We start from the raw sequence: 12,793 nt of genomic DNA, 5'->3' as shown, positions 1-12,793 counted from the left end.
GGACAAAAATCTCATTAAAACTAAAATGACTGATAAAATGAAAATAAATAAATAAATAAATGTGCCCATTGAAAAAAATGCTCAAATATCAAAGTTCAAAATTCAATCAAAAAAGCTAAAATTAATAGACAGCATGAAACAAACTCAGTGAAGTTTGAGTGTAAAACACTTTTATGAGCTGGTTCTTTGTAGTGAATGAAAAACACATGATATAGTGCAACCAGTGAAGTCAGACTGTCCAGCAAAAGACTCTTATAACCCAGTTCTTTGCAGTGAATCAAAAACATGCAACCTGTTAGTCCACCCAATGGCCAACCAGTTGAGATCACATGATCAGCTGAATGCCACTCACAACCAGTCAGTGCACTGTTAATGGCTTTAAGGTAAATAAGCTGGTTCTTTTTAAGAAATTGCAACACTTATGATTCATGTGGGTTAGTTCCTCAGTCATTCCAACTCAGTCAAAGAAATGCAAATCATTTATTTTTGTCATTTCCAACTTCAGGAAGTCCTACTTAAGACTCATTAGATCCAAATCAACATGGTTACCTATTTGTTTATATAACAAGTTTTAAATATGCAGTATGAGTTGTCAGTGGAAGGCAATTTTAAAGAAAGAAAGTTGAGCGTGTAGCACTTGATAGAACAATCCCTTAGAATAAATGGTACTTTGTTGACATCTTGAGTGGAGAGTAGGGGTAATCACTTCATTGGGTCATCAGGTCAGCACCCTCCTTCTTCGGTGTTTCGTTGATAGGCCCACGACACCTGCAAAGGGTTCAACAGCAACACCTGGGATCCCAGGCCCCCCCCCCCCCACCCCTGCTTCGCTCAGCAGCCTCTGACAGCGACCTAATGGCTTGTCGTAAGCCTGTCCTCTGAGTCCCAACCCCTTCAGTAGCCTGGTTGTTGCCGTGGCTACAAAACCTCTGCATTCAACCTCTACAGGGAGCAACTGTGTTCACCAGCCTGTACTGCGTCAGCTTATAGGTCTGAATACTTCAACCTTCTACGTTCATTTGCTACACCAATTGCAGCCTCCCATGGCACAGTTAGTTCCACGATGAAAAAAGACTTTTGTGAGGTTGACCACAGTATTAGGTCTGGCCTGAGGTTAGTTGTAATTAACTCGGGTGGAAAGCTGAGCTTCTGGTCCAGATCATCCTGCATTTTGCTGCTGAAACAGTTCTACTCAGCCGTCATTGAGTCTGTCCTGTGCACTTCAATAACTGTCTGGTTTGGTTCAGCTACAAAATCAGACATCAGAAGACTACAGAGAATGGTTCGGACTGCTGAAAGGATTATCGGTGCTCCCCTTCCCACCCTTCAAGAACTGTATACATCCAGAGTGAGGAAAAGGGCTTAGAAAATCACTCTGGATCCCTCACATCCAAGTTATCCCCTTTTTGAACTTTTGCCATCTGGCCAGTGCTTCAGAGCCGCAAATACCAGGACAGCCAGGCACAAGAACAGTTTCTTCCCCCAGGTAATCTACCTTATGAACAGTTAAATGTTCCCCACTTATGCAATAAAAAATGTCAATATCCTTATATTTATCGGTTACCACCTCCATCCTTGTACATCTCACTCTATTCTATTCCATTTTATCATCTATAGCACAACTGCTCATACAATTTATTTATTTTTAAATTTATTTGAAATATTTGTCTATTTATACTTCCCCCCTTTTTTTGCCTAGGTGTTGTTGTTGTCTCTGTGCACTGGAAGCTTATGTCACTAAAACAAATTATTTGTATGCGCAAGCATACTTGGCAATAAAGCTCTTTCTGATTCTGATTCTGATTTTCCAGTCCTGGGCAGTGTACAGCAGGGTTGTTTCCATTTTTGTGGTTGGCTTTACTGGAAGCTGTCCTGTTCTTATGAAGATGGTGGCTTTTGAGAATCCAGGTGTTGGAGGAGGGAGGGCATTGGTGGTGGTTCTCCTTCCCTCCAGAATAATCACCAGTTGTCTCAGAACCTGATTGTGCCTCCAGGTGTAATGTCCTTGGGAAAGACTGGTTTTGCAGCCAAAGAGGGTATGCCTTAGCGTTGCTGGGGTTTGACAGAGAGGACATGATGGATCTTCTCCACTCCCCTGGTTTAGGTTCTTGGGTGTGGGGAGAACATCGTAGGTGGCTCTGATGATGAAGCTCAATCTGTTTCCTTCCATCTCCCAAAGATCCTTCTAGGTGAGTTTACGTTGCTCCAGATTTTCACAATTAGTCCACTTGTCTGTTTGGACTGCAAGACAGCCTTTGTGTATCTCTCTGCCTCTTGCTGCCGGACATCGGCTACTATCAGTTTTCTCCTCTGAGCGGATGTTGCTTTGTACCATATGGGTCAGCTTGTCCCAAGTCCAAAACCCCCTCTAGGTTTACTGGGTATTAACCCTCTGGAGTCGATTAACGCGTATACGCGTTTTGGGGTATTTTCTCCTGATAACCCCGAAAAGAACTGAAATTACACTTTCAGTTTTGATCGTACAGATAAGTGCAATACATCAATCGAATCTGTAAAGGGTCTACTTTTTTTTGTATACAGACATAATAACAACAAAACTTTGTGCACTTATAAAATAAAGATAACAAACAAGGAGTGCTGTCTGCAGCCTTTGTCTGCGCTGATCTTCAGATACAAATGCGTCATTAAAATGAACTGTAACTCAGTGAATACTCAACGAAGAGACATGAGAGAGATATCTATAGAAAGCCTGACATGTCTACTTTTAAACTAAACAAGTGCTGCTGAAAAACAAATATTCTGTGATAAAGTAATCCATATGAAAACAACGCGATGTCCGTTTTTCACGTCTCCCTTCATTATTATCTAATGCGACCAAGCCCCCGCGCCGAGCGAGCTTTTGAGATTCAAATGTTTCACTGAAGCGCGCGGCTTTTGAATACGCCCACACAACAGAAGACAACGCAGCGAGACTGTTCTTCAAGTTTTTATTATTTTACTGTTTGCTTCGCGATGAGAGGAATAAGACATAATTCACCCCAAAAAGATGTGATGTGGTTGAGGATTTGAGATTTGGATTTCCTCAGAAAAAAGAATGAATCACTTTATTCAGCAGAGTTCATAAACATGAGTAAGTCTCTTTTTATTTATTTATATACTTTTACTAGTTTTCACATAACGTGTAAACATTTTACTAGTTAAGACTTTTTCCAAAGAATTTTTCCAAACTATAATTCCTGACTAAATGTATAATCAAGTGAAATATTATGAAGTTTCAATAACAATATACACTACTATACCATTCAAAAGCTTGATGTAAATAATATAAATGTAACAATAAATGTAACTGTAACAAATGTAACAATCATTGCTGTTCTTTCAATTTATCCCCCCTAAAAAAACCCTAAAAAAAAAATATTCTCAGCTCTTTTTCAACATTAATAATAATAATAATAATAATAATAATAATAATGATGATGATGATAATAATAACAATAAATGTTTTTTTGTAGAAAATAAGATTGTTAAAAGGATTTCTGAAGGATTGTGTGACTGGAGTAATGATGCAAAAAATTCAGTTTGAAAGTCAGCTTTGATTTTTCCTAATAAACTGTTTAACTGCACTCACAAGTGAATATTAAATTATGTTGTGGGATAATTAAATATATTCTAAATAAACTACAAACATAAAATTATATACATTTATTTTGTCCTCACATTCTTTCTTGTAACTCATCCCTCTCAGTGACACAGCTGACTGAATGGCTCATTATGCAGCTCATTATGCAGGCCTTTGTCTTCTCAGGTGTGAATTCATGATAGTTGACGCCTACTCGCATATGACTTTTACCAACAAAAAGTGTCTTAGAAAAATTTAAATCAATATATTGTTTTCTGTAAGTGAGTAAACAAGATGATTTTCACATCATTTTTAGAAAAAAAAAATTCTAGGCTACAAGCTCCAGTTCTCAAAATTCCTGGGAACCAATTTTCTATATGTGTTTTATTGCCTTTTTCAAGTGATTTAACATTTTTAGTTTTTCACTAACCACGCATAACATTTTTTTTCTCAAAAAACACAATCATGTACATACATGCTGCTCACATATTATTATAGCCTAGTTTGTGCTGATTACAGTGAGATTAGACTTTAGCCATTTAGATATTTATAAGAAACTGAAAAAAGCACAAATGTCAGGGCATGACAAAACTTCTCCAGGCCCCAAAAATACCCTTAAACTCCATATGGTAAACTTCATATGCACCCATGTTATGTTGGCATGAGGCTTTGCCCATTTGGAAGCTTGAATGATCAATTCCACTGTCATGGTAAAGGCTAGGGGGGAGATGGTACACCTTACCATTATTCCCACTTCCAATGATTGCCACGATATTGTATACTCTGTTGTTGTAAGGCAGAATTGCAGATCTTTGAAGTAGTTTTTGACCAGATGTGTAATGGTCATTGGCACTTGGAAGAACTCAAAGGCCGTCCATAGGAGAGAATGGGGCACAGATCCAAAAACATTGGCCAAGTCCAGGAATAAGATATGCAGATCTCTTCCTTCCCTTTTTGCAGTGTGGATTTGATGCCATATCATACTAGTATGTTCTAAGCATCCCAAGAAGCCTGGTTTACCAGCTTTCTGTATCGACGTATCAATCAAGTTGTTCTGTTTCAGGTATGTTGTCATCCTTTGAGCAACAATGCTAAAGAAGATCTTTCCTTCAACGTTCAAGAGACTGATTTGTCGAAATTGGTTGATATTTGAGGCATCCTTTTCCTTTGGTATTAGCACTTCCCCTGTTCTTAGCCATTTTCTTGGGATAGTTTACTTTTTTCAAACCACTTTCATTTGCCTCCAAAGGAACCAAAGGATCTCTGGAGTATTCTTGTACAGCCGGTATGGAACTCCGTTTGGTCCGGGAGCTGGAGCTGCCCGTGCCTTTCTCACAGTTTTCTCAACCTCGGTCCACCTTGGAGGGCTATCATCCAATTGATGTTCTGGCTGAGGAATGGGTAGCATGCATGGTGGTATATTCCTCTGCATCTGGTTGGGTTCCAGGTTCTCAGATGTTGTGCTCACACTACCCTTCTAAGCCACTGGGGTACTGATGCTCGGTGGACTGTGAGTTGTGTCCTGACACTAAGCTTGACTCAACTGATTTGATCTTTTCTTCGAGAGATAAGTATTTATTTAAGTAATTTTTAGGCCTCTGATGGATGTTAATTTGGACCAGTCGCAGCTGCATATTTGGAGTTCTTGTCTCACAGCTGATGCTTTAGGTACCATGCCGATTATCTGATTCGTTGTCGTGTTCATCCCAGAGTCAATTACTGGGCTATCAGTCAACTACCCACCCCACTACCACACAAACAAAGACAAAATTCCCATCTTCCTTTCTTCAAGAAAGAAAGAAAGAAAGAAAGAAAGAAAGAAAGAAAGAAAGAAAGAAAGAAAGAAAGAAAATCGTTTACAGTTATCATTAAAATGATCTCACCATTTGGCAGGAGAATTTGCATTTCTGTTTTCCAAATATTTCTTCAACCTATGATGGCATATAGTAGTGGCACCATTATGAATGAAGAATAATGTAAAGTAGCTATATAGTGTGTGTGTGGGTAGGTGGGTGGTTTGGTGAAGAAGGAGAGGTTACAAAGAAATTGCCTTCATATTCTTTATAGATGCACACACACACAATGTTTCTCTGGAATAAAGTACCTCTGTTGCCCACGAACAATTCCTGAAATTTAAAAAGAGGTTATGGCATGTCACTCCTTCTTTACTTCATAATTGGAAAAGAGACAAAAAACAAAACAAAAACAAAACAAAAAACAATAGACTAAATTGCCCATAGAGAAAAATAAATAAATAAAACACTTATCTTAAAAAAAGTGTTTTAGTGGTTAAAAAAGTGGTTAAAAAAAAAAAAAACACTGAATGAAACATAAGAGATTGAATGGAGAGGTGATGCATGGCTGAGCAATCACATACACAATGGCATACCAGTGTGCCATTGGCTCTCTTGTGATTCATTTAAAAGCACTTGCAGATGCTATGCCATAACACTGACAAAAGGCATAATTGGCATGTGCATCAAAGCTATGCAGATGCCAGCCAACGACTCATCTGTGTTTATGTATGTGCTGCATACTTTGTTTTTGCACTTTAGAGAACATGGTGAAATTCACCTCAACCATGCTTGAAAGCCAGTAACAAGTGGCTAAAACACCCTGATATTAAATAATACAAGTGCAGATTAAATATTAGACCTGAATACACTCAAAACACATGCTTTGATTTATTGGAAATTATTACTTTGTATGCATTAACATGGTATTCAGTTGAACAGAATTAAGTGAACAAGCATTGCTTACCATAAAGTCCAAAGCGAATGGTCACAAACTCCTTCTCTTACACCTGCAAGAAACACTGTGCAATGTTACATGATGTTTGAAACAACACAGGAGTTTTTACACACTGACTAATTAAAGACAAGACAAGACACAGGTGTTGTTGAAGGACAGGAAATAACCAAGGCAGTTTGTAATGGCATCATAGCACACTGTATTGTATGCTAATTTTCTGTGTGTATACTAGAATATCCAGATGACCTTCTATGTTTGCTAAATTAGATGCATTCATGTAGCTCACGCACTAGCAACATTGAGGTCAAGGGTTTGACTCTCATGCAATGTATGAACTGATGAAATTCTTTAAATAAAAACATCAACCAAATGCATAAATGTATATTGTGTACACAAGTGAAGCTGGCAGAAGAAGGTCTATATTATGGGGCATCACTGTAGCTGGAGAAGCATGAAGTGTTTCCATGAAATCTGTATTATGTTTAGAACAGCATACTGCCACATACTTTTACTTATTCCACAGTATCTAATTTGTAGTATGCAAATTTCATCTTTATCATCTTCATTTTGATATTTGATCAGATTAAAAAAAATAATAATAATAAAATTACATTAAACCTATAAAACCAGACATACTGTATGAAATAATCATGATTTTTTTATTTTATTTGATTAAAAATCATGTTAAAATGTGAGTATCATATGATGCAACAGGCTTTTTATTGCTTGTATATATATGAGGTTGTATATATATTAGCATATATATATATATATATATATATATATATATATATATATATATATATATATATATATATATATATATATATTATTGCTTATATATATATATATATATATATATATATATATATTAGGGCTGTCAAATGATTAATCACGATTAATCACATCCAAAATAAAAAGTTTTGTTTACATAATATATGTGTGTATACTGTGTATATTTATTATGTATATATAAATACACGCACATGCATGTATATATTTAAGAAGAATATGTTATGTTTATATATTAAATATATTATATATATATATAAAATATAAGAATATAAATATATAAATGTATATACATGTAAATATTTTCTAAATATATAATTTATGTGTGTGTGTATTTATATATACATAATAAATATACCCTGTACACATACATATATTATGTAAACAAAACTTTTATTTTGGATGTGATTAATCGTGATTAATCATTTGACAGCCCTAATATATATATATATATATATATATATATATATATATATATATATATATATATATATATATATATTAGGGCTATCAGTCGTTTTTTTTTATCTAAATAATTACAGGGTGCTGCGATTAATTAATCTAATTAATCACAAACTAATTTGGATTGGATTGGATAAATAATTACCCCCAAAAGATCATTTTAAAGCTATTATTGTGTTAAATGTTTAGGCTACAGTGGCCAAACATATAATTGATCATTTAATATAAAAGATAATTTGAGAAAGCTCTCAGTATTTTTGTTCATTCAATGAAAGTCATTAGTGACCAAAACAGCTTAGTTACTAAGAGTATTCAAAATAACTTCTTTTAAGTTGTCAAAATAAAGTGAATCATTTCAGGTTTGAAACAACATGAGGTTGGGTAAATAATGACTGAATTGTTTATTTATTTTTGGTGAACTATCCCTTTAATGTATGTTAATTGATTAATTAATTTATGAGTGAAATTAAATAATACTCTGTAGAAGAAACTAAAACTAAGTTATGGGTTTAGTTGATTTTATGGCCTTTCTTGCAATAAGAGAGGCAATTGGGTGTGGGGGTGGGGTGGGCTATTACACATATCATGAACCAAATACAAAATTTGACAAATAATTGTTAGGAAGCTTAAAAAAGAAAGGGGGCCTACTGTAATGCTGTAGCCCAGGGGCCACTGGTTATCTGAAGGTGCCCCTGGGTGTAGCTAGTGTAACATATCATATCAGTGCTCATTGACTGCTCTAGGCAATGTCTCCAGCTGTTTTAAGGCTTTAGGTAGCACTGGTGACATTGCTGGTTAAAATGGATTGCCTCAACAGGAGACTGTATTATGGACAGGATCCACTGAAGGACTTCATGCCTCCCTGCTGTGACTCTCTAATGTGACAGTGTTGTACAAATGCTGATGCCCTGAGCTGCCCACCTGGGATATCCAGCTAGATTCTGCTGAGGACAGAGATTTGAAAATTAACAACTCACCAGGTACCACTCAGTAGAAGCACATTCAGCAAACATTTTGTGCACAATGCTGTATTGTTTCTAAAATATTAATAATAAAAAACTGTTGAACTAGCAGTTGGAGGAGGGGGTTGATGGATAGCAAGGGAGCTTGACACATCGGACACATCTTTCCTCTGAAATGCCCTAAACTGGGGGGAAAACATATTTAGTTGCTTTTCTCCTATTTCCCTTTCTATGTGCATTGTTGAGCTCCCAAACAACACTATTACTATAGCGCTCTACCGCAAACATGATTAATGAAGTGTCAGTCAAGGAAAGTGTCAGTTCGCTACAAGCATAAAAGCAGTGTTCCCAAAGTCCCTGGTGGAAAAATGTGCCTTCTGCCTCCTCAGCATGTTAATTAACATAACCCCTTATCATATAGACTGGATCAACAGTTGTCTAGTTGGAGATAATTGCTGCATCTGCTTTCAATCTTCAAGCATATTAATAGTGTCAGAGGTTCAAAAATCAACGTTTGACACTTTTTTTCTTAACATTTATGATGAGTGATAAATGCCTGCAAAACATTACTAACTAATGGGAAAAAAATGTTAGAAATTATGAAAAAAATAAATAAAATCTAGCCATCATAAGAATGTTGTGGGTGGTACACTGCTGCCATCGTTATGATGTTCTGTTGGGCTTGAATTAGTTGCTATGTGGTTACTAGGGTGTTTTGGGTAGATGTCCAGAACTGAATGGTGGTTAATATAGTGTTCTGAGGAATTTTTTTTGATGAATTGTTACACTCTTAAAAATAAAGGTGCTTAAAAGGTTCTTTACAGTGATGCCATAGTAGAAGAACCATCTTTGGTTCCACAAAGAACCATTCAGTCAAAGGTTCTTTAAAGGGGTCATCGGAGTTGATATGATTCTTTAGGGCATGGGTCTCAAACTCAATTTACTTGGGGGCCGCTGGAGGTAGAGTCTGGGTCTGGCTGGGCCGCATTAAGTATTCCACAAAAAAAGGGTTCCAAGTATTCCAAAAAAAGGAGCACAACTTATCCAATCTATTCAATCTTTATTATTAACAGTTCTATGGTAGCCCATAAGCAGGGGCATAGGCAGCGGACATCTCAAATAACGTAAAATAAATAAAAGGTGTTTTTGCAAAATTCTTGATGAGTCTGATTGACAGCAGTGTTAGCCAGTTGTTATCCAGGCTGTTTCGGGTATGTCGGGCCGGTGAATTTGTGTGTGTTCACCTATTCAGTTTGACTGTAATTTGCAACTGTGTATAATTCTGTTAAAAAAATAAAAAAATAAAACATTTTAAAACTCGCACTGACTAGGGAAAGAGCCTGTCCGTCTGCCCGCAAGCAATGGTATAACTTTCAGTTCCACGTGCGAGCCGGTTGATTCTGAAGCCGGGAAAACACAGGCCGATTATAAATGTCATTTGAGCTCAGTCAGTCTTTTCAGACGGTGTTCAAAGTCATTTGGTGTGCGGTGTCTAAAGAATTTAAAACCAGATGTTGTCAGTCGTCCTTACAAAGAGTAGCCTATATATTTATTATTTTTGTATTTTAAATTTTTAAATAGCCTAAATTTTGTGACTGATGCTGGTGATTAACTGCATCTGTTTAATTTAATTTGTTAGTTTGTAGGCCGAATTTAAATAATGAATAAATAAAAAAAACACAAACAAAAATGAAATTCTGAATAAAATAATTTTATACACTTTAATTGTATCTAATTTGGCATTTTCGATACAGGCCTGTTACATTCTTTTTATTAGCTTACTAGGCCTATTATTATTATGAAGTTTCATTTATTATTAAATTAATATTCCAATTAATTTGCCCCGCAATAGTTTTATAATAAAGGATGATAAAGATAAGGCTTACGCCTCATTGAAAATGTTTTTAAAAAGGTCTTTCAAAACAGGTTTATTATATAATTCATTATAGGCCTTATTAAATTAACACTGCAATGCTTTAAATGAAAAAGCTTTATTTCAAGCACCGACTTTTTTAAAAAGAAAAAAAAATCTTTTAGTGTTTAACACAAAAGATAAATATTAAAGGAGTACATTGAAACATTTAGCTATTAAGGCTACCATTATCATGAAGTAGACTCGTCTCTCGTCGTCTCTGAGAATATACGCCATTAATGCAGCGTCAGATGCTGAAAGCACCCTTACTTTTTACTTTCTCTAGTGAATTGACTGAGATTAAGAGGTTCACCACATAACTCTTGCGCAAAGTTTGCACGTTGATTTTGTGACATCCATTGGCTCGCCTTCCTGGTTTAAAACAAATATTTACAATATTGCGACGTTTCCAGCCCCCAACAACCTAGCCACCCAACCTTGAGTTTGCGGTTGGGTGCAGAAGATTTGCGCTACACCACTGGACTCCTTTCATTAGTTAGCTCCCGGTTGCCCAGGCCCGCCCAAAAATTAAATTCTGGCCATGCCACTGCCCATAAGTGATACAAAATAAATAAATAAAAGCATGGCAAGACTCAGCAAAAAGGTGCGTTTGAGATCAACGTGTGGGCCGCACTAACACTAAACTTTGATGTCAAGAAGGGGGCCACAAAATATCATCCCGCGGGCCTCAATTAACTTGCAGGTTATTAGGAAAGGCAGTTTGCAAAGATTAATATAAAAAACTCTTATACTCACTTCTTCTGGAGCTGTAGTTGGATCACGAATGATTTCCGTGAAGAAAACATATTTAGATAGATCGGGGGGGCGCATTCCTTTCAAAAACAAATGTAATCCACTGCGTCTTCAGCGGCTCAGATGTTAGGAGTAAATGATGACTGCTATGTTCATTATTACATCCAACAACAGAACACCTCAATCACTTAGGAGCCATTCTTGTCTACATCTGCTCCGGTGTAGTGCTGAATTCTGACCCCCACCAGATTATTACCCCCATAGTATTGGTAGGTTTAGGGTTAAGTGTGGGAGAGGGGTTAGGATTAGGCAATCAGGTAGCAAACCCCAAAACGCATAACCTCTACTCTGTTTATTATATGTAAGTGTGAACTCTTGAAAGTGTGTATGCAGTGTTCTGAGTGGTTGTGAGATCACTACAGTGGCATTGCAAAAGTAATGTAAGGGGTTTTTAATGTGTTGCTATTTGGTTGTTATGGTGTTCTGAAGAGGTTTTGAAGAGGTTGCTGTGCAGTTGCTAGGGGGTTCTGGGTGGTTGCTATTGCTGAAGTGTTCTAAAGCCCAAAGTATACATCGGCTCTCTGCATACTGTCTATGTGACAGAATTTTCTTCATCAGAAGATGTCTGCAAACAACCCAGTTTTTGTGTCTGTTCACTAACTTTGAAAGCTGCACAAACACGGCTGTGCGCAAGAAAGAGCAGAACACAGAAAAAGACCCCGGCCTTAAGGGGTTTTGAGCAGTGGTGGACGAAATACACAAATCAAGTACTTGAGTAAAAGTATAGATACCCTAATTAAAATATTACTCAATAAAAGTTTTAAGTAGCCTACTCCTTTTTAATTTTACTTGAGTCAAATTACATAAGTATTTGATTTTTAATGTACTTAAGTATGAAATGTAAAAGTACTGATTGATGAATATATATTTTGTAGTTGTAACTTACAAACTTCTATATTTAATAATTTAATATTATATATTCCATAATCTTATTGCTCAAAATACCTGGGGGAGGGGGGCTTGTCATACCCTATCAAAACATCAAATATATTAAAATATCAATTTAAGTTACTGATACTTCACATGTGAAAACAATTGAAAAAAAAACAACGACTGTATAATATTAATGTCAGAACAGCATTTAAAATTGAGCAAAAACAAAATGTGTGTTGACAAACAATATAGGCTACTGTAAAAATAGACATCACATGGGGGGAATGTATCAAATTTAAAGAAATAATACAACATACTACTAAAACTCATTAATTTGAGTTATTTTAATGTTATGTTTACCTCGTTGAGACAGTGATATAAAAGTGGACATGTCCGCATTCAAGCATTTCATTCAGTAGGTTGAAAAAGCTCGCCCTTTTACAGCAGATTTACTTCACAAACAACTGACAGTCGTGACCTAAATATGATTTTCATTCACAGTCATAAATCCTAAAATTCAGCATTAGCAACTTACTTTTCACTCCATCAGTCATGAGATCATTTGAATCAGTGAGTCGTCGACTTGAGAACAGCTGCAATCCGTTCAGTACAATTACAAATGAATCGTTCAGTGCAATGTGTGAATAG

Source organism: Cyprinus carpio, chromosome B9 (genome assembly GCF_018340385.1).
Source record: "Cyprinus carpio isolate SPL01 chromosome B9, ASM1834038v1, whole genome shotgun sequence".
Taxonomy (NCBI): Eukaryota; Metazoa; Chordata; class Actinopteri; order Cypriniformes; family Cyprinidae; genus Cyprinus; species Cyprinus carpio.
The sequence above is the reverse complement of the archived record's forward strand: the minus strand, read 5'-3'. Positions refer to the sequence as shown.